General features: G+C 43.3%; 1 long non-coding RNA gene and 1 pseudogene across 5 annotated transcripts; one reads left to right on the top strand and one right to left on the bottom strand.

The window, feature by feature from the left end:
* Nucleotides 1-3,214: 3,214 nt before the first annotated feature.
* Nucleotides 3,215-14,441, bottom strand: LOC132127036 (uncharacterized; annotated as a pseudogene).
* A 2,812-nt stretch (nucleotides 14,442-17,253) lies between these two features.
* LOC132127273 (uncharacterized) lies at nucleotides 17,254-19,466 on the top strand. Of its 5 annotated transcripts, none has more exons than XR_009427503.1 (3): nucleotides 17,254-17,340; nucleotides 17,823-18,021; nucleotides 18,374-19,113. It is a non-coding gene; the product is annotated as an uncharacterized LOC132127273 (long non-coding RNA). The 5 variants fall into 5 exon arrangements; XR_009427502.1 differs by having other exon boundaries at nucleotides 17,266-17,336; nucleotides 17,819-18,021; XR_009427499.1 differs by lacking the exon at nucleotides 17,254-17,340 and adding an exon at nucleotides 17,347-17,534 and having other exon boundaries at nucleotides 17,819-18,021.
* The last annotated feature ends 1,081 nt before the right edge of the window (nucleotides 19,467-20,547 follow it).

The raw sequence follows: 20,547 nt of genomic DNA, 5'->3' as shown, positions 1-20,547 counted from the left end.
TCTAATGCCTTGGGTTCCGATGAGCAGGCCCATGTAGTTAACCTTAGTTCGGCACCACTGTCCTTTGTGGAGGGCGATCTTGGCGCCGGCGGTGGATAATTGGTTCAAAACATAGTCTATTTCTTTCAGGTGGTCAGCCAAGGTTGTGCTCTTCATGAGAACATCGTCTACATAGATCAGGTTACCTCTCATTCTGGCTTCTGGGCATGCTTTGTTCAGAAAGACGTTGAATTCAGCTGGCGAGTTGGCGTAGCCAAACTGACACCTGTTGAAGGTGAACTGTCAGTTGCCAAATGTGAATTTCAGCTTGTGTTGGTCTTCCGGGTGCACCGAAATGGTCCAGAATCCAGAGGCCACATCAAGTGTAGAGAAGATTGTGGCTTCTCTGATTAAGGGTATTTCTTGTTCTAGCTGGGTCATGGGCCATCGTGACAGTGGCACCTGTTGATTCAGTTTCCTGTAGTCAATGGTGGGTCGCCATTTGCCATTAGGTTTGAGGACGGGCCAGATGGGGGCTGAGTAGGTGCTGTTGCATGGACAGATGACACCTTTCTCAAGCATAGATTCGATGATCTCCTGCACTGGTTTGTGTGAGGCGATGGGAATCTTGAACTGTTTGACAAAAGTGGGAGGAGCATCAGGGTGCGTAGGGATGCGTGACGTGTGGAAGTTGGTGAGACCATAGTCTAAAGAGTCTTTGGCAAAGGATTCTTTGAACTTATACAGAACTTGTCTGAGTCCTTCAAGATCCGTATTGCTCTGAAGTGCATTAGCGTCTTGTAGAATTTGCTGCACTTGAGATTCAAAACCTGGGTAAGGCTCCTCTGTCGGTGTGTCATCAGTCAGTTTGGTATTGAGAGGTGTAGTAGGTTCATTAGTCTCACCCACGCTCTGGTGGGAGACTGTGTATACTGCGAGGTGTTGGTCCTCAGTCAGCTCCGTTCTGCACACCTGGTCTTTGGTCACTCACATAACAGATGTGATGGCGATGAATTTGAAGGTGCAGTGAACAATGTGTTGTCTGTACTCCCTTCAGGTATCAGTGCATGTGGAATGTGCCCAATGACAGGTAGTACAAGTTCAAAGTCATGAAAGTCATGGCTCACTAGCCATCCCAGCCGGAAGGCCTTGGGAATGTTGATGTCAGTTGCCATGCAGTTGTTGAACAGGATGTGGACTACACGAGATGACACTTCAGTGAGGGTTGTGGCTTCCAGTGTGAGTCCAAGTTCCACAAATTCAGGTGAGGGTTGGAAGAAACCCAGCATGTGGTTTAAGGTTTGACCACATCGCATGTTGAGCCGAATAGCAACCACTTTGGTGTAAGCTGGTACCACCGTTCCCTGTTTGTTGACTAAGGTGCAGACCTTCGGGATGGTCTGCCCTGACAGGAGGTTGTCATTGTTGCTGCAAAGTCAATGGGGCCCATACAACTTCATTAAAGATGTCCACATGAGTCTTGAGGCAAATCAAGATGTCTGCTCCAATGTAAACATCGTGGGGCAGGTCCAGAAGGACAAGGAAATAATAAGTCAGGCACAGGTAATTCCATTTCACGTGCAAAGCGCAGATTCCTCTGGCAGACACCATAGAGGATGGGTGTGAGTTCAAAGAGAAATGGGTGCACTTGCTGGTATACAGAAGGTCCGGTGTCTTCTCAAAGATTGCATTGAGAGACTAATGGCTGAGTTGTCTGCCCATATTGCCAGAATACTGTCCGTTGTCAAGTCAAGTCACCTTTATTTATATAGTGCTTTAAACAAAATACATTGCGTCAAAGCAACTGAACAACATTCATTAGGAAAACAGTGTCAATAATGCAAAATGATAGTTAAAGGCAGTTCATCATTGAATTCAGTGATGTCATCTCTGCTCAGTTAAATAGTGTCTGTGCATTTATTTGCAATCAAGTCAACGATATCGCTGTAGACGAAGTGACCCCAACTAAGCAAGCCAGAGGCGACAGCGGCAAGGAACCAAAACTACATCGGTGACAGAATGGAGAAAAAAACCTTGGGAGAAACCAGGCTCAGTTGGGGGGCCAGTTCTTCTCTGACCAGACGAAACCAGTAGTTCAATTCCAGGCTGCAGCAAAGTCAGATTGTGCAGAAGAATCATCTGTTTCCTGTGGTCTTGTCCTGGTGGTCCTCTGAGACAAGGTCTTTACAGGGGATCTGTATCTGGGGCTCTAGTTGTCCTGGTCTCCGCTGTCTTTCAGGGCTGTAGAGGTCCTTTCTAGGTGCTGATCCACCATCTGGTCTGGATACGTACTGGATCCGGGTGACTGCAGTGACCCTCTGATCTGGATACAGACTGGATCTGGTGGCTACGGTACCCATGGCTGGCTGCCGGTGTTCCCGTGAGCTCTGTGACTTGGCAGTCACTCTCTGTGGGAGTTCCCGTGACCTCTGTGACCTGTGACCTCTGGCACTGGCGACCTGTGTTGCTGAAGGGGAAGAGGTTCTCGCACTTGAGCCCAAACTTTCAGCTGTTTGAAGTCTAGTAAAGGCTCAAAGCGATCTAGCAGGTCTTTCCCGATGAGAAATGAATAAGTGTACATTGCTGAGACATAAATAGGATGTCCTAGACTCATAGGACCGATAGTCAGGTAAATGGGAGCTACATTTCTAAGCTGGATGTCATTTTGGCTGTATGACTGCACATTCAGCTCACAAGTGTGAAACTTAAGAGTTTGATTCTGTCTCTGAGCTTCAAATTTGAGCTTCTCAAATAGTTGAGCAGAAATCAACATGAGGTCGGAGCCTGTGTCAACAATAGCTTCGAGTCTCATTTCCTTTTCTAAGGTGATGGTTAGGTAGAGTTTCCGAGCCACTCCGTTCTCGATCAGGTTCCCCAGGAGTTTTGGTGTTGGGGCTTGTGTGTTGATCGATAAGCAGTTATGGTATGTCTTGTGTGTTTCGTTGTGGGTACAGATAACCAAAACAGCACTTTCTGGTACCTCAGTGTGAGGGATGATGCTTTCTTGGTCAGGAGGTGCAGACGTCAGCTGGACTGAGTGGGTGTTGCTGTCGTTTGATGATGCAACAGCTAATTCAATAGTTTGTGGTTGAAAACAGTGTTCTGGGTGCTTGGTTCAGTTGCGGAAATGTCGGGAATGCGTTGGTTTCAGGCATAAGGTTTAGTCATGCTGTGTCTGGTTCATCCTTCTTGTCTTCCTTGCGAGGTTTCTTTTGAAGGAACTCTTTCAGTACATTCAGGAGTTCTGCAGCTTTGGACGTGGCTGCACTTTTCCTGTTAGATGTGGTTTCAGCCTTGAGCTTCCAAGCATCACGTCAAGAGTGTTCCTCCCTCCCGGCTCTCTGGGCTTGGTGTTCTGCAGGTTGGAGGTCGACTCCTTCTGGGTCGCCGGCCCGCTTCCCAGGTGGCACCCCCCTTTTGGGGATCCTCCAGAGTGGTCGTTCTGGTGCCTCGGACGGGCACCACCATGACCGCGCTGCCCTCTGCTGGCTTGGAATGGTCTTGACTCTCGGTTGCCGGGTCTATAACTGTGGTGCTGTTGGGCACCCTCTACGGTCAACTCTGAATAGGACTCAGAGACAGGGCAAATAGTTGGGTGTTTTACAGTCTTTTCCGACACAGTTTTTTGTTTGGTGTAAGCCTTATGGGCTAAGTCGCGTAACTGTTGCGTTGACATGCTACGCAGGCACACTAACACTCCCAAATGGTGGCTTACAGTTGGATGGAGGTTTCAAAGAAACAAAGTTCGGAAGTTAATGTCTTCCTCCATGCCTGGTTCATTTCGTGCTCCGAAGTAGGCACGTCGCAGTCGGTTGTAGAAATTCGGTGGGGTTTCAAGTCGACCTTGCTTGAGGTCCATTGCGGTTACTAGCCCTTGGTCTGATTCTGGATCAGAGAATTCACGCACCAAAGCTTTTCGCAGTTGCTGGTAGTCCGTTTTGACAGAATCTGGTTGACGGTCTAAGAAACTGCGTACCTCAAGACTGGACGTAATTCTGAGCAGCTACAATCTGTCCCAAGTGGTTACGTTGGCAACAGTTTGTAAGTGAAAGTCTATGTCTTGTGAGTAAGTGTGAATATCATGGCCTCCTGCAGGATCTGGCTTGAACATAGGGATGTTTCTAGCCAGCTTGTCCAGTTCTTTGGGAGCTATGTGTCCGTGGCTGGTGACTAGGACTTTCTGGAAGGGTTTTCCCTCCTCCGCTACTGACGGGGGTTTGTTGAGGCTAGCTGGTGACATTTTGAAAAGTGGGCTTTCACCCCCTTTTTCCACTCTAAGTTCTTGGCTGAAAGGCTTGGGCCCACTGGCCAGGGGAAACTCTGTTGAGTGTGTTTCCTCTTTCTGTTCACTTTGCAGTCTATAAGAATGTTTCAGTTCTCTGTGAACAATGTCAAGTTCATCTTTTAGAAAGTCTCTACGCTGCGTAAGGTCATGGATTTCAGCTTGGGCCATTTTCAGGTGATTTTCATAGGCCTTAGCTTTAGCATCTCTTTCTTTCAGTCCGATTTCCACCCTTGCAAGGAGGGCTTCACCTTGTCGGAGCTTTGCCTCAAGTTCCTCTTGGGCTTCTCTCTCCAAATTTCTCTTTGGTCTGTGTCCAGACGAAGATTCTCCAGGGCATTTTGAAGTCTTTCTACTTCCTCCTGTAGCCCTGGATCAGTGGCATCCTCTTTCTCGCGCTGGTCTTGGTTCTGGAGAAGTAGCTTATCTAGATGGCTCTGGGTGTGAGCCTGATTCTTTCGGGCTTCCTCTGCTTGAAATTTTAGAGCCGTGACTTCCTGCTCCAGGTCGAGGTTGCTCCTTTCGCTGAGCCGTGCCTGGGCGACGAGGAGGTGAGATAGGGTCCTGGTGATCCTGGCGAGTTCTTTGTGGGTGTAACTCTGGGTCGGATCGTGTGCCATCAGCTGGTCCAGCTCAGTGTCCTGTTGTTTTTGGCTCAAGTGCTGCAGTCACTGGCGTCCTTGGGCAGGAAGGGGGTCGGCATTGCTTCCAGCCATGTCGCTAGCTGATCCTAAGGGACTTGATGAATGAGACATCCTGGCTCACTGAAGGCGAGGGAAACACAGCACATACACAAAGATGCCAATGCAAGTTTGTTCTCTGGCTAACGAGCTATCGTACGGGCTATGCCGTCTATAAGAATTTCAGTTAACTGATGCAGACAATTAGGCGGGTCCAATTACGGGTCGACCCAAAATAGAGACTTTGACAGGTGGTAGCCTCGTGGGTCACCTTGTGACACCGCCTGCTCGGTTGTCGCTCTACTACTTAGCTTTCCTTGGGGTCTCTCTGTGAACTCCAAGAAACAAAATCACAACAGCACAAAAAAGGTGAAGATAGGAAAGAGCACAGTGAAAACAAAATCCCAAATAAATTGGTCTGCAATGAAATGGAATAATTATGAATGCTGGAAGTGTTAGGAAGAGAATAAAGGGGCTAAGCCTGCTACCTTTCACAAGACGTCACTTCCTGTTTGTTGTTGGCGGCTGTACTGCGTTTGAGCTCCGTCACTATCCATCCATCCATCCATCTTCTTCTGCTTATCCGGGGCCGGGTCACGGGGGCAGCAGTCTAAGCAGAGAACCCCAGACTTCCCTCTCCCTAGACACTTCCTCCAGCTCTTCTGGGGGGACACCGAGGCGTTCCCAGGCCAGCCGGGAGACATAGTCTCTCCAGCGTGTCCTAGGTCTTCCCCGGGGTCTCCTCCCAGTGGGACGCGCCCGGAACACCTTTCCGGGAAGGCGTCCAGGAGGCATCCGGAACAGATGCCCGAGCCACCTCAGCTGACCCCTCTCGATGTGGAGGAGCAGCGGCTCTACTCTGAGCTCCTCCCGGGTGACTGAGCTTCTCACCCTATCTCTAAGGGATTGCCCAGCCACCCTGCGGAGTAAGCACATTTCGGCCGCCTGTATCCGGGATCTTGTCCTTTCGGTCATGACCCAAAGCTCATGACCATAGGTGAGAGTAGGAACGTAGATTGACCGGTAAATCGAGAGCTTCGCCTTGCGGCTCAGCTATTTCTTCACCACGACAGACCGGTACATCGACCGCATTACCGCAGAAGCTGCACCGATCCGTCTGTCAATCTCCCGTTCCATCCTTCCCTCACTCGTGAACAAGACCCCAAGATACTTAAACTCCTCCACTTGAGGCAGGAACTCTCCACCAACCTGAAGTGGGCAAGCCACCCTTTTCCGACTGAGGACCATGGCCTCGGATTTGGAGGTGCTGATTCTCATTCCAGCCGCTTCACACTCGGCTGCAAACCGTCCCAGTGCATGCTGAAGGTCCTGGCTTGATGATCCGCAAAGAGCAGAGACGAAATCATGTTGTCACCAAACCTGACCCCCTCCGGCCCATGGCTGCGCCTAGAAATTCTGTCCATAAAAATCATGAACAGAACCGGCGACAAAGGGCAGCCCTGCCGGAGTCCAACACGCACTGGGAACAAGTCTGACTTACTGCTGGCAATACGAACCAAGCTCCTGCTCCGGTCGTACAGGGACCGGATAGCCCTTAGCAAAGGGCCCCGGACCCCATACTCCCGGAGCACCCTCCACAGGCCGCCGCGAGGGACACAGTCGAATGCCTTCTCCAAATCCACAAAGCACATGTGGACTGGCCCCCTGTAGAGGGTATAGAGCTGGTCCAGTGTTCCACGGCCTGGACGAAAACCACACTGTTCCTCCTGAATCCGAGGTTCTACTATCGGCCGGATTCTCCTCTCCAGTACCCTGGCATAGACTTTCCCAGGGAGGCTGAGAAGTGTGATCCCCCTGTAGTTGGAACACACCCTCCGGTCCCCCTTCTTAAAAAGAGGGACCACCACCCCGGTCTGCCATCCCAGAGGCACCGTCCCCGACTGCCACGCGATGCTGCAGAGGCGTGTCAGCCAAGACAGCCCCATAACATCCAGAGACTTGAGGTACTCAGGGCGGATCTCATCCACCCCCGGTGCCTTGCCACCGAGGAGTTTCTTGACTACCTCGGTGACTTCAGCTTGGGTGATGGACGAGTCCACATCTGAGCCCTCAGCCTCTGCTTCTTCAATGGAAGACATGACAGCGGGATTGAGGAGATCCTCGAAGTATTCCTTCCACCGTCCAACGACATCCCCAGTTGAGGTCAACAGCTCCCCACCTCTACTGTAAACAGCATTGGTAGGGCACTGCTTCCCTCTCCTGAGGCGCCGGACGGTTTGCCAGAATCTCTTCGAGGCCGACCGATAGTCCTTCTCCATGGCCTCACCGAACTCCTCACAGGCCCGAGTTTTTGCCTCCACAACCACCCGGGCTGCAGTCCGCTTGGCCTGCCGGTACCTGTCAGCTGCCTCAGGAGTCCCACAAGCCAACCAGGCCCAATAGGACTGCTGTACTCACTGTTACTTGCTTTAATGGCGGATGAATGTCTCCACTCTGTGCAGCTCGAGCTCGAGGCCGTGGGGAAGCAGATTCGCGACCTGGAGGTGAGGCAGGCCCAGCTGAGAGAGCGGAGAGCCGCGCTCACAAGTCCGGGGTAAGTATACAGCGTGCTGCTAACAGTCCCACCACGTCTACTCCGTGTGTTTCTCTGCACAGGCCCGGTGCACCCAGGACGCGATCTTCCCAGATGTCCTTCACTGCGTCGCCGGGACACCACGGACCCTGGGTGCATCCACAGTGGAGGACTCGAGCCGGGTCCCGGGCGACGACTTCTCCCCCTCCTGCCTTCGACATATCCATCCGGAACACGCGCTGATTTTCTGCAACAAGTCACAAATAACAAACAGACAAAGGTTTCCCATACACATTTATCAAAATAGCCCTTATGATTTAAATGTTTTAGGTTTAAAATTGGGTAGCTAAGCCAATGTTTAACCAGGAGTTTACCGTTTATTTTTGAATATCACTTTGGTTAACCACGAATTCAATAACATTATGTAATTACGAGGCCTTTTTACTACTGAATCAGAGGAACATCGCTCTGATCAGGTTTACGTCTCGCACTAAAAAGAGATTTCTTCGTCTTTAATAGGCGGTTTATTAATATTAAAATGTTCTCACTGCAGAGAGATCTTGGTCTTCTCTTAACAGGACATTTAATATTATACTGCAGTGTACTTTTAGCAAAATAACAGTGACTATACTGTAAGGTATTTCTAGAAACTGTTAATGTGCTGCACAGCTGGCTTTTGTGCCGAGTAAGTTCGCTCGAAGCGCGACTTAACTCGCAATTCAAAAATGCGCGTGCATAATATCAATACCCAAAAATACACATGAATATGAATATGAATATTGCTCACAAAATCAAAGTTTGAATGCTGCCCAAAATAACTCCACCATAAAATATGTAGCAACAATCACTTTTTGCGGAATTATCTAATGACTTGGGGTCTCTTGCAAAGTTAACTGTTTGAAAATTGTCACTCTGAGATCTGCCTTCACTCTTTCTCTCTCTCTCGTTTTTCTCCCTCTCTATCTCATTACTATTCTCTTTCGATTATCTTGTTTAAATTGTACTGTTTGTTTTGCTATATACTCATATTTACTCTGTGTGAATTGTAGTTATGTACTCTTTAGACTGTTTTTATTAAATACAATATTTTGCTTGAATTGAACCTGTTTTATTGCTCACCAAAATCGCAAAGTCCCTGAATCGTGTGATCTAAGCTACAAAGCTTTGTTTTCTTGGAATTAATTTCAGTATTCTAAATAGCACAGACACAGGAAATATTGTTTTCCCTGATCAGAAGATTAATATTTCTTGGAGTTTGTAAGAAGGATATTTTTATTGTTTTTTGATAAGGAAGTCTAGCATCCAGTTCGCAGGATGAACAGATTGTCTAGATAACTTAAATTAATTCTAGTAAAGGTTACCTTTAAATGATTAAATATTCCCTCTTTGGGTAATTTCTGTATATATATATATATATATATATATATATATATATATATATATATATATACAGTTGTGGCCAAAAGTTTTGAGAATTACATAAATATTGGAAATTGGAAAAAGTTGCTGCTTAAGTTTTTATAATAGCAATTTGCATATACTCCAGAATGTTATGAAGAGTGATCAGATGAATTGCATAGTCCTTCTTTGCCATGAAAATTAACTTAATCCCAAAAAAACCTTTCCACTGCATTTCATTGCTGTCATTAAAGGACCTGCTGAGATAATTTCAGTAATCGTCTTGTTAACTCAGGTGAGAATGTTGACGAGCACAAGGCTGGAGATCATTATGTCAGGCTGATTGGGTTAGAATGGCAGACTTGACATGTTAAAAGGAGGGTGATGCTTGAAATCATTGTTCTTCCATTGTTAACCATGGTGACCTGCAAAGAAACGCATGCAGCCATCATTGCGTTGCATAAAAATGGCTTCACAGGCAAGGATATTGTGGCTACTAAGATTGCACCTAAATCAACAATTTATAGGATCATCAAGAACTTCAAGGAAAGAGGTTCAATTCTTGTAAAGAAGGCTTCAGGGCGTCCAAGAAAGTCCAGCAAGCGCCAGGATCGTCTCCTAAAGAGGATTCAGCTGCGGGATCGGAGTGCCACCAGTGCAGAGCTTGCTCAGGGATGGCAGCAGGCATGTGTGAGCGCATCTGCATGCACAGTGAGGCGAAGACTTTTGGAAGATGGCCTGGTGTCAAGAAGGGCAGAAAAGAAGCCACTTCTCTCCAAAAAAAACATCAGGGACACATTGATCTTCTGCAGAAAGTATAGTGAATGGACTGCTGAGGACTGGGGCAAAGTCATATTCTCCGATGAAGCCCCTTCCCGATTGTTTGGGGCATCTGGAAAAAGGCTTGTCCGGAGAAGAAAAGGTGAGCGCTACCATCAGTCCTGTGTCATGCCAACAGTAAAGCATCCTGACACCATTCATGTGTGTGGCTTTGCTTCTCATTCAAGGGAGTGGGCTCACTCACAATTCTGCCCTGAAGAATTGAAGAATAATGCATTTTCCAGCACGATGGAGCACCGTGCCATAAGGCAAAAGTGATAACTAAGTGGCTCGGGGACCAGAATGTTGAAATTTTGGGTCCATGGCCTGTAAACTCCCCAGATCTTAATCCCATTGAGAACTTGTGGTCAATCCTCAAGAGCCGGGTGGACAAACAAAAACCCACTAGTTCTGACAAACTCCAAGAAGTTATTATGAAAGAATGGGTTGCTATCAGTCAGGATTTGGCCCAGAAGTTGATTGAGAGCATGCCCAGTCGAATTGCAGAGGTCCTGAAAAAGATATTATATATATATATATATATATATACAGTCGTGGCCAAAAGTTTTGAGAATTACATAAATATTCGTTTTCAAAAAGTTTGCTGCTAAACTGCTTTTAGATCTTTGTTTCAGTTGTTTCTGTTATGTACTGAAATATAATTACAAACACTTGTACTGACAATTACATGACATTTATGCAAAGAGTCAGTATTTATATATACTGACAGTCAGTCAGTATATATATATATATATATATATATATATATATATATATATATATATATATATATATATATATATATATATATATATATATATATATAGTGTATGTTTGTGTGTAAGCATGTATGTATGGGTTGCGTCATATTAAAAAGAAAAAAAGGGTTGCTCTTAAAAAAACTTGAAAACCACTGATGTATTTCCAATAAGCCTATGTTGCAACAATAAACAACAGAAAAACAAAGTATTAAGCAAACACTTATGCACTACTGTCTTCTCTGCTGACTAATTGCTTCATCTACATCAATCTTATTTTTAGAATCACACATTTACTGGCAGTTACTAAGAAACTTTGTGCCAGCACGTACCTTTTAACCTTTTTTTTCTTCTTTTTTTGTAGATTGAAAATGATCAAAGACTTCTTATTTCCTGTACCAAACATATCTTCCATAACAAAAGGGCCATTTGGCATTACTGAAGGCACAGAGGTCTTAGTTAATACATAATAAAATAGAATATATTAAATCGAAAATACCATTTAAATAGTCTGAAATATGATAGGATCATCACTCTCACCTCAATGGCTGGGTAAAGTCCCAGCCGCCTATTTGAGGTGATGGTCAACACTCGTGCATTATAAGTCCAACCTACTGAGCTTTGTGGTGTGGGCCCAAGGTGCTTTCTTTGGGTCATCAGGTGGGTAACCTCCTTCAACAGTGTTAACCCACAACACCTCCAGAGGGCTTGACAGCTAACCCCAGCATCCTGGGGCGGCCCCCTCGGCCCCTTGGACTCCACAACCAGTGCTCTTTTATATTCCCTTCCTACCCGGTGGGCTGTTCCATCGCTCACACTCTTCAGTCACAGCCACCTCGATGCTGTCTCTGCTCTTTTTGTGAAATTCGCCACGAGCCGTCTCCTGCTGGGACCTTTTATTCCAAGTCTGGAAAAAGCACTCCAAAGTGACTGCCCAGGAATTCCTCGGCAGCCTACTTCCACTGGCAAGTTCTCTCTTCCTCCAGGCCTGTAGCCAGCTTGGCAAGTATCTGGTCGTGCCTCCATTTGAACTTGCCATCAGCCAGACTAGCTTGACATGATGACAACACATGTTCAAGGCTTGCCTGTTTCCCACACAATGTGCAGTTTGGGCTCTCAACCAGCACTCAACGACGGAGATTCACTGGCGTTAGTAGGACATCGTATGTGGAGCACAGGAGGAATTTTATCCTATTCTCTTCCATACCCCATATATCCCTCCACCCCAATGATCTTCCTTGGACACTGCCCCAACATGTCCACCTCCCCTGATTTTTGTTAGCAAATTATGTACTTGCTAGTCTTGATTCAACATTAACAATGAAGTGCTACCTATTGCAATATAAAATACATCACAGTGACAACATGGCAAATGTAGTTTGTCCAGATTACATCCATACAACACACATTCATACTACATAAAACACTCTTTCAGTGGTCGTGAAATAATTATTTATTTTAAAAAACACCTACTCAAGAGTGTGTGACTTTAGATGCAGCCAGTAAAATGGTCTGTATACAGTACACAACAGTGAATGTTTTCATATCATTATAAAGTAATTATTTTGTCAACTAGATGCTGCATTAGTAAAGGACAGGCTGAGAGGAAGCTAACATTAGCAGTTGCACCTCAACCTTAAAACAATGGTTACGATGAACTTGCATTGGTTTTTGTCCATTTGATCTATTTTATGCATTCGTTAAGCCAGCGAAGTTTCTAGTGATGTGAAATATAAGAAAATGAGCTTCAAAATCTATGCCACTTTTTCATCCTTAAAGTGCACTTTTGCCTGATTGAAAATTAAATAAACTATTTTAGACTGTCACTTGAACTGTATAGATACTTCAGGATGACCAGGATTTTAGTATCTGACCAACTGTTTAGATATAAAATTGTAGCAGGTGATATCTGGGGAGTAAAGTCATGAATTAAGGGGGTGTGGTTAGCAATGTATAAAGATCAGTGGTAGGAACGAGAATGGTATGTGTGTTTGTTTCTGGCTGGGGGAAATAGACAGACACTCTTACTGTTAGTTTGAGAGAGGTTCACAGGTGAATTTTCTTTGGTCTCTGAGATTGCTCTATGGAGCCTATTGTTTCATAGGCGAGGGGTTTGCATATACCGTATGTTGGATCTTTGACATAGCTCCACGGAGCCCATTTGTTGCTCTTGTTATATTTGTGTTTCAGTTTACCTTTTTGGTTTGAATGTTTGGTTTTGGGTTTATTGTCTAATCTGCCTGGGTACTTCAACTGGTAAGTGGGCCGAAAGAAATGGGAACGGCCCTTTTGGCGGACTAGTTTTCTTTTTCTTTTTTCTATTTTGTTTGTTTCCCCCATTGTTTATGTATTTTACATGGACGCAATAGGATTAGTGTTTAAGCAGAGTTGAGCTATCTTTTGCATGTAATTTGCTTTTGATGAATTGTGTGAACCACAAGGTTGAATTTTGTATTATGAATTTATTTATTGGGTTTTTGTGTGAATAATTTTTTTATTTATTTTTTTGCATGGTTAGATGTTCAACTCTTGCTTGGTTATGTAAACTTCACACACAAGGCTGAGAGGGTTAGCTCTGGGGTTCAAAGTAAATCATTCACCAGGCCGAACTTCACTGGAGCAAACTTAAAGTTCTTTATTTGTCATAAAGCAGGGTTAAGGGTAAAGGGGAGAAAACTTGAACTTAGGTACTTCTTTCTCAGGTTGCTCCTTTTTGCATCAATTTACTTCTGGAAAAGAGGCAGAAGAGGTGTAGGATTAGTCAAGGAGATTCACTTTACTCACGCCGTCAATTAAAGCCTGGTTCACACGGCAGGATAATTAGGCCGATTTTAGCCCCGATTGACACCTTCCGACAATCTTAAGGATGCCCCGATTATCGTAAAATAATCTGATCAGATATTCCTGCCGTGTGTGATGTGTTAAGACTGCTCTCCTCTGCTCGGAAGGACGTCTGGACCGCTCCGATCTCAAATCGGGGATATTCAACATGTTGGATTTATTTGGCCCGATTTCTTCTCGTCTGTGGTGTCCTCCGAGGACAAACGATCACGCAGCCTGTGGACTGTGGCGTGTAGCCAATCAGAAAGTGAGGTGACGAGGTGACGAGGAACTAACGGGAAACAAAATCAAAACAGCTGGCGGCATGGCACACCAGAAAGTCCGATGGACGTCGGAGATGGAGGACTTTGTCTCCACTTCTTTGACCATCGCCTTTTCTTGTTTTTCTTATGTTTTTTTTTCGGTTACAAACAAAGCACAAACTATGGCCACTGCATCCTCTTCGTCCGCCATGATTGTTTACTCTGAAGTCACGTTTGATCTCGAGGGATTTTGCGAGATATCCCGTCTGACCTGGGAATGCTCGGGAGTCAAATCGGTTCGTGTGTGATGTGTTGATTTTGTCGTGTGGCTGCACACCACACACTGTACGACCAAAACTGTTAGACCCGTGATTTTTTATCGCCGTGTGTGGGGTCTCTCAGGTTTGGAAAATCTGCCGACAATTTTAAAATCGTCCCGTGTGAACCAGGCTTAAGCCTCTATCTTCAAGAGGGTAGTTGGGCTGGCTGGGCTTAAATGCTTCCCCTGCTTCTCTCTCTACTGTGGCTTCTTTGTTCACTTTTATGAGATTACTAATTGGGCCCAACAGCCTGCAGCTGAGGCTGCCTGTCAGAGGGGAATGCTGCACACCTGTGTTAGAGCTGTCCTTGGTCCTGAACACCACTGTTTCACCCAGACCTTGTGTCCTCTGATGGTGCTCTCCATGGTGCTGCAGGTGACTGTGGTGCTTAAACCATAAAAAACCAAAACCATAAAAAAATTGGGGATTTATTTAAACAAACCTTAGTTGAGTTGTTTATCCAAAGGTTGACCTTGTTACAAAATGCTAACACTTTAAAACAGGATTAATTTAAAAGATTCATAAAAACAAACCTTATGCTCACTTCTTCTGTAGGTGAAGCTGGATCACGAATGATTCGCATGAACATTCTCGTAATCCACTGCGTCTTCAGCAGCTCAGATGTCGGTAGTAAATGACGACTGCTATGTTCATATCTAACAACAAAACACCCCAATCAGTCGCTAAGGAGTCATTCTTCCCTGATCCAGCATCAAAACAATGGTGGACTGTGCACAGCTCACTCAGGGCGGGTCTAAGGTAAAGCACTAGTGGCAATCAACAATCGCGTGGAATAGATGTGTTTTTCTTGGCTCCGATTCAATACTTAAAAATGTCCTAAATTTAATTAACTGTGCTTTGTGGCTGAAGCTATTAGGGTTTATAGCGCAACATGACGAAGTCAAATAAAGTTAAGAAACCGGAGAGGGGAGTGGAAGAGAGGCATAATATTTGCATAATGGGAATTAAAGAGAAGACAAAGAACGGGAAGCCTTCCGAGTTTGTCAGTTCATTCCTTCCAGAGCTACTTGGGCATGAGAACTTTGAGAAACCAATACAAATTGACATGGCTCACAGAAGCGCGAGGTCAGCCTCCGGCAACAGGCCACGAGCGATCATAGCTACATTACACCACCTCCAAGTGAAAGAGCTAGTGCTGCGCCTAGCAAGACAGAAGGCTCCTCTCTGTTTTAAAGGTTACACAGTGCAGATCTATCCAGACTTGACAACGGCAACAGTGAAGAAGAGGCACAGATTTAACGGTGTGAGGAATAAATGTAAGGAAAGAAGCATAAGATGCGGCCTCAAATTCCCAGCAAAACTCATTGTGACGTTAGGAGAGGAAACTAAAATCTTTGAAGAGCCGTCCAATGGAGAAATTTTTTTGATGGCCACAGTCCCAAACTGGAAACATGCAAAAGTAGATCATGGCAGAACTAGTCATGTGTCTGTATAAAAGGTGATCGGCTCTGCAGAGACTTTGCACTAGAGCTGACGATCTTTGTCCGAACCCGACGGGAACCGATAGGACCCGATGGGTTCGGTCAGGTTCGGGCTTAATTTATATAATTTTACGCTGGCTCGGGCTTGCCCTCCGGTTTGGGAGGTAAACAAGCGGTCATGTGATGTGTTTCGATTAGCACGAGAGTAGCTGAGTAGGTGTAACGGAGGCTTGGTTCTGGCGATTACGTTTTGGCTGCACCAGCAACTAAAGCAAAGTCTTGGGTGTGGAAAAGTTTTTACCATGTTTATAATGAGAATAATGAGTGAATAATGACGCACCATCAGTGAGCGCGGGAACGCGCTGAAGACATCTACAGTGGATTCAATCATTTTCCTCCACAAAAACATGTAGGATTAGCCTAATCTCTGTGAGAATATACGCTAATGTTGGCATTATTCTTTTATTAAATGTCAGCTGCTGGCGAAAGAAAATCCGGCGGAGCCTTTATCTTAATTTCGTTATTGCCAAATACCCATCTTAATTAAAAATGTATCTTAATTTAATTTTTTTTTAAAAACTCGTTTTTATTGGTGCGTTGGTCTTTTTATAGGCTAAATGAGCTCATGTCTATTTAGAGTGCTGAGATGTTACGATGTCACAGAGGACTTATTTTATTTCTTTATTCCAACTTCCAAGAGGTGTAGTCTAGGTTGGTTATGAATAAATTATGTTAAAACATGTATAAATGACTCATCCTTGACACAAGGAAAAAGAGCTGTGTGTGTGCGCACATTTGAATAATGTCGGGCTGTAAACGGGTTTGGGCTTTTAAAAAGCTGTCAATCAAAATGTACTTGTCGGGTTCAGGCTGAAACCTGTCGGGCTCGTGTCCTGTCAGGCCCAACTTTTAAGGCCCGATTACAGCTCTACTTTGCACAGTGAGATACCTTATGATTCATAGTATGGACTAGATTATTCAAGACTATATGTACCATTAAAGCGGACAGTGTATTTGCATTTCAGCAGAGGAGTGTGGGTGGCTAATACATACAGTCACCGGTAAGGTTTATTTGTAGTTTGGTGTGTAGGGAGGAGAGGCGCTATGTTTCTTAGTTGCCTCCCTGGAAGCTTTGGGTTGGGGGGGAATCTTGTGTGGGTATTCCGTGGCTTGTGTTAAAGTTCACAAGTTCAAAGAAGGTCCAAATGTTCTTGTTTTGGTTATGTTGCAGTTTATTCATATATAAATGTATATATTGTAACTACATAAATGTCAACTGTACGGTAATGTACCATTTATCCATCACAAGACTATCTCTGACACAAACGGTAGATATATTATTGTGTTGGGCTCCATACATTCAAAGCAAATTACTTTAGTTAATTTATATGCACCAAATTTTGATGATCCCCTCTTCCTTGAGACAGGGGTAGCTGCAGCCTGGAGCAATGGGCATGCCGAAAGGTAGGGGCGTGGCAAAAGTTAGGGGCGCGGCAAAAGGTTTCTCATTGGTGAAAGGAGTTTAACTGTGCTGGCCAATCAGCAGTAAATATACATTTACGTAATTTCCTTAGACAAGGTGGCGGCGATAAGACGTGAGGTAATTATTCATTGTTTATAGGTTTATCTATACTTTATATACCACAAATATGTATATTAAGATAAGTTTGTTACAATACGATCATAATTTTTCCTTTCTTTAGTAATTAGTTTATTGTTGTTGACGGACATATGTACAGTGAGACAAAACGATGACCGCATCAACGGCGAATACCTTCAGAGATGATAGTTTATATCTGCGTCCTTTTTGTACAATAGAGTACAGAATACATCCTGTAAGTATAATAATTATTGCCACCTCTGCTATTACAACTGTACTATGATCAATTTACAATCTGAAGACGATTAGACAAAATAAAAAAACTCAAATTTAGAGTTTCTACATTTCTGCCAGGTGTCCAACTAATGTAGAGTATATTCAAGCTGTCAACACACTGGTTATGAAGAACCCTTTCCAGAGAAATATAGAAAGAAATGACTGTGTAAGTTAAATTGTTTTTAAACCATTGATTTATCTCTATCAACATAATCACACACAATATTGTAGTAACAAGATGTTGTAATCTTTATTTGCTGGAAAATGACAATCAGTCAAGTTTGTGTTTTAAGCACATCTGACACATCCCTAAACCTGAAATGTAAAGCAGAACGTGCTCCACTTGCAGGTTATTGTAAAATATGTAAGCACACTGCCATATGCATAATTTATTTTTGCACTGTTAATCAATTTTACATTTTCACTTAGTGCAGGTTAATGTAAGGAAGATAATGTACTACAGATATTTAAATCCTTTTAGTATGTACTCCACTTCTTCACTGCCTGACCATCATCTTAATGTTTATGCAGTTCAATGTTTTTATTATTTTTTTATATCTAAAGCACCTTGTTCAGTAAGTATTTAGATGTTTTTCATATCTGTCATATCATATCTAAGCATGATCTGTTTCTGTTGTTCTGATGAAGGAAGCTTGTGTTGGGGAGGATTCAGTGTCTGTTGAGGCACATGTGAATGTGTTATAAAGTGAGTATCAGAAACACATCCAGACACTTCGACTGTCAAAGACCACACGACAGGAACATTCTCCTGGAGACGTTGAGAAAGCACGGAAGGAATGTCTGAGGAGGATGTACTCAAAAAATACACATACTTAAGGACACCTGCTGGAGTGAGTATATTAAAGAAAAAAACTCATCAACTGTAAAATATCTTGTTTCAAATCTTTTCAGGTAATATTTTATTCTGTACCTTTTTAGCCCATCTGTTAAAAATTTAAAGCAAAAGTTTTAGAAAACAATGTAAGATTTATCAGTGCATACAAGAACATGAAATGCATCGTATATTGTGAACCTTATACATTAGCTTCTGATTGTTTCAGCAGTTCTGCAGTGTATGTAGCTACACCGTCTGAGCCAAAGAGGATGCAACAGAATCTGATGAATCTGAAAAGTGTTTTCTTTTTTTCTCGTTATTATTATTATTGTTGTTATTATTCTTTTTATTTATTTATTTTATGAAAGGGGGACCCGGATACACCTTTCCTACCATACACCTGATGGATACTGACTGTAAAATGGCAATCATAGTTCGAGGGCTCAGTGTGGTGACAGAAGATGGAATAGATGTGTGTCAGTGCACCAGCCTTGATGAAGCCTTTATAACAGCCTTGTGGATGTATTTTGCTTTCAACATTGCATATCCACCACACCTGAGAAAGACACTGACTTTCCTTCAGAGGCACATTGTCAACTTTAGAAGATGGAGACAAGCACTGTCAGTAACTTTACTCTGAATGATTAGTCTCTTGTATTAGATCCTCATGCCTTGACTGTACCATTGCCCAAAGTTCACTCGAAGGACATTCACTCTTTTGAAGTTAATCCAACATGTTGGAGTGGTACATGCACATTAACCCACTAGCTTGCTCTATTCTTTTTCTATTCTATCTGTTTTCTTTTTATTTATTATATTATTTAAAAGCCCTTGCTACGTGTACTGTGTTAAGCTAACTGAGACTTGTTATAGCTCTTACCTATCATTGCTCTTTTTGTTGTTTTTGATTGCTTCAACTCTGTCCTCATTTGTAAGTCAATTTGAATAAAAGCGTCTGCTAAATGAATAAATGTAAATGTAAATATTAGTATAACCTGTGGTATAGATGAGTGCCAGTCAACTTTTTTCTGATTCCATTCTTTTAGAAACCATGCACAGGAAGCATATGTACTTTTGGTACTCAGTGAAGAGTCAGCGGTACAGTTGTATTATAATGGGGAAGGGTCTGGCTGCAGACCTGCACTCTCAGACACTTGCGCTTCTTTTTTTATTGGATATTTTATTCTACTTATTGGTTACTTCTAGTTTGAATCTCTCAACATTTGTTTTTCTCTTGTGTAGGTATGGTTGACTGGAAGTCTGTCAGTCCAGATGTGAGGAAGACCTACAGAGTGGAGCTGGAGCTCAGCAGATGTGTGATGCTGTAGATACTGTGGTCTTGGAAAGAAGGGCATCTTCACAGCTTTCTATTCAGACAAAGAATTTGCTGGATTCTGTTCTATGGACTGCTACTACAGAATGAATGAGTGATTTATCTATCTTTTTACTTGAATTGGTGACTGAAACTGAAAGCTAAATAAATGTTTCAGTGGATAAAGCTGTGTCTGTTTGCTTAATTGGTTAATGTCACTTAAAACAAGGTTACTAAACTCTTGACTAATTTTTAAATGTATTAGTTTTTTAATTTTTACATTTTTTTTTTCCATCAGGCAAAACCTAGTTTTCTAGTGTAACACTTTACAATAAAGTTTCATTTGTTGACTGATGTATTAACTAACATTAACTATGAGCAATACATTTGATATGGTATTTATTAAACTTTGTTAGTTAATAAAAATACAGCTGTACGTTGTTTGTTCTTGTTAGTTCACTAATGTTAACAAATACAGCTGACTTTAAATGACTTTAACTTAAGAACAACAAGTCCGACTAACCGTGTTGAGACGTTTGTATTCTCAAAAATAATTGTAATCTGTTTTTGATTATTGATAAACTAAGACCTAAACTTGTGGTGGTGTTTACTTCAGTAAGCCGTTTTGAAGATACTTTCGAAAGTAATTTAAAATAATATTATTTACATCATTAACGCTGTTTTTACATTAGATGAATTTCAATTGGTTTTATAGGATTACGTGTTTAATTTATCGTTTTCTATTAATCTATAGGCCAATAGTGATTAAGAGTATGGCTCGCCTTTAGGCGGAACAGCCAGTTTTCGCTAAACCTTTTGCCACGCCCCCTACCTTTCTTTCCACCAATGAGAAACCTTTCGACACGCCCACCTTTTGCCACGCCCATTGCTCCAGGCTGCAGTAACCCCTACTTGTCTTCCTTCAGAAAGTATTCAAACTAATCCCCATGTACCAATCAAATGTAATTCTTGGAGGAGACTTTAATTGTGTGCTGGACAATGTGCTCGATAGACAACCAAGCCAGCACTGTTTCTAAATCAAATACAACGTTAAGACCGTATATGCAATTCCTAAACATTGTCGATATATGGAGGATTCTAAATCCTTCAGGTAGAGATTTTTCCTTTTACTCTCACGTGCACAAGTCATACTCGTGCATTGATTTTTTTTCTGCTGGATTCAGATCTGGTGCTGAATGTATGCAAGTCACAATATCATAATTTTATAAT

The sequence above is a fragment of the Carassius carassius genome, chromosome 45, assembly GCF_963082965.1.
Source record: "Carassius carassius chromosome 45, fCarCar2.1, whole genome shotgun sequence".
In the NCBI taxonomy this organism is placed as follows: domain Eukaryota; kingdom Metazoa; phylum Chordata; class Actinopteri; order Cypriniformes; family Cyprinidae; genus Carassius; species Carassius carassius.
The sequence above is the reverse complement of the archived record's forward strand: the minus strand, read 5'-3'. Positions and strand labels throughout refer to the sequence as shown.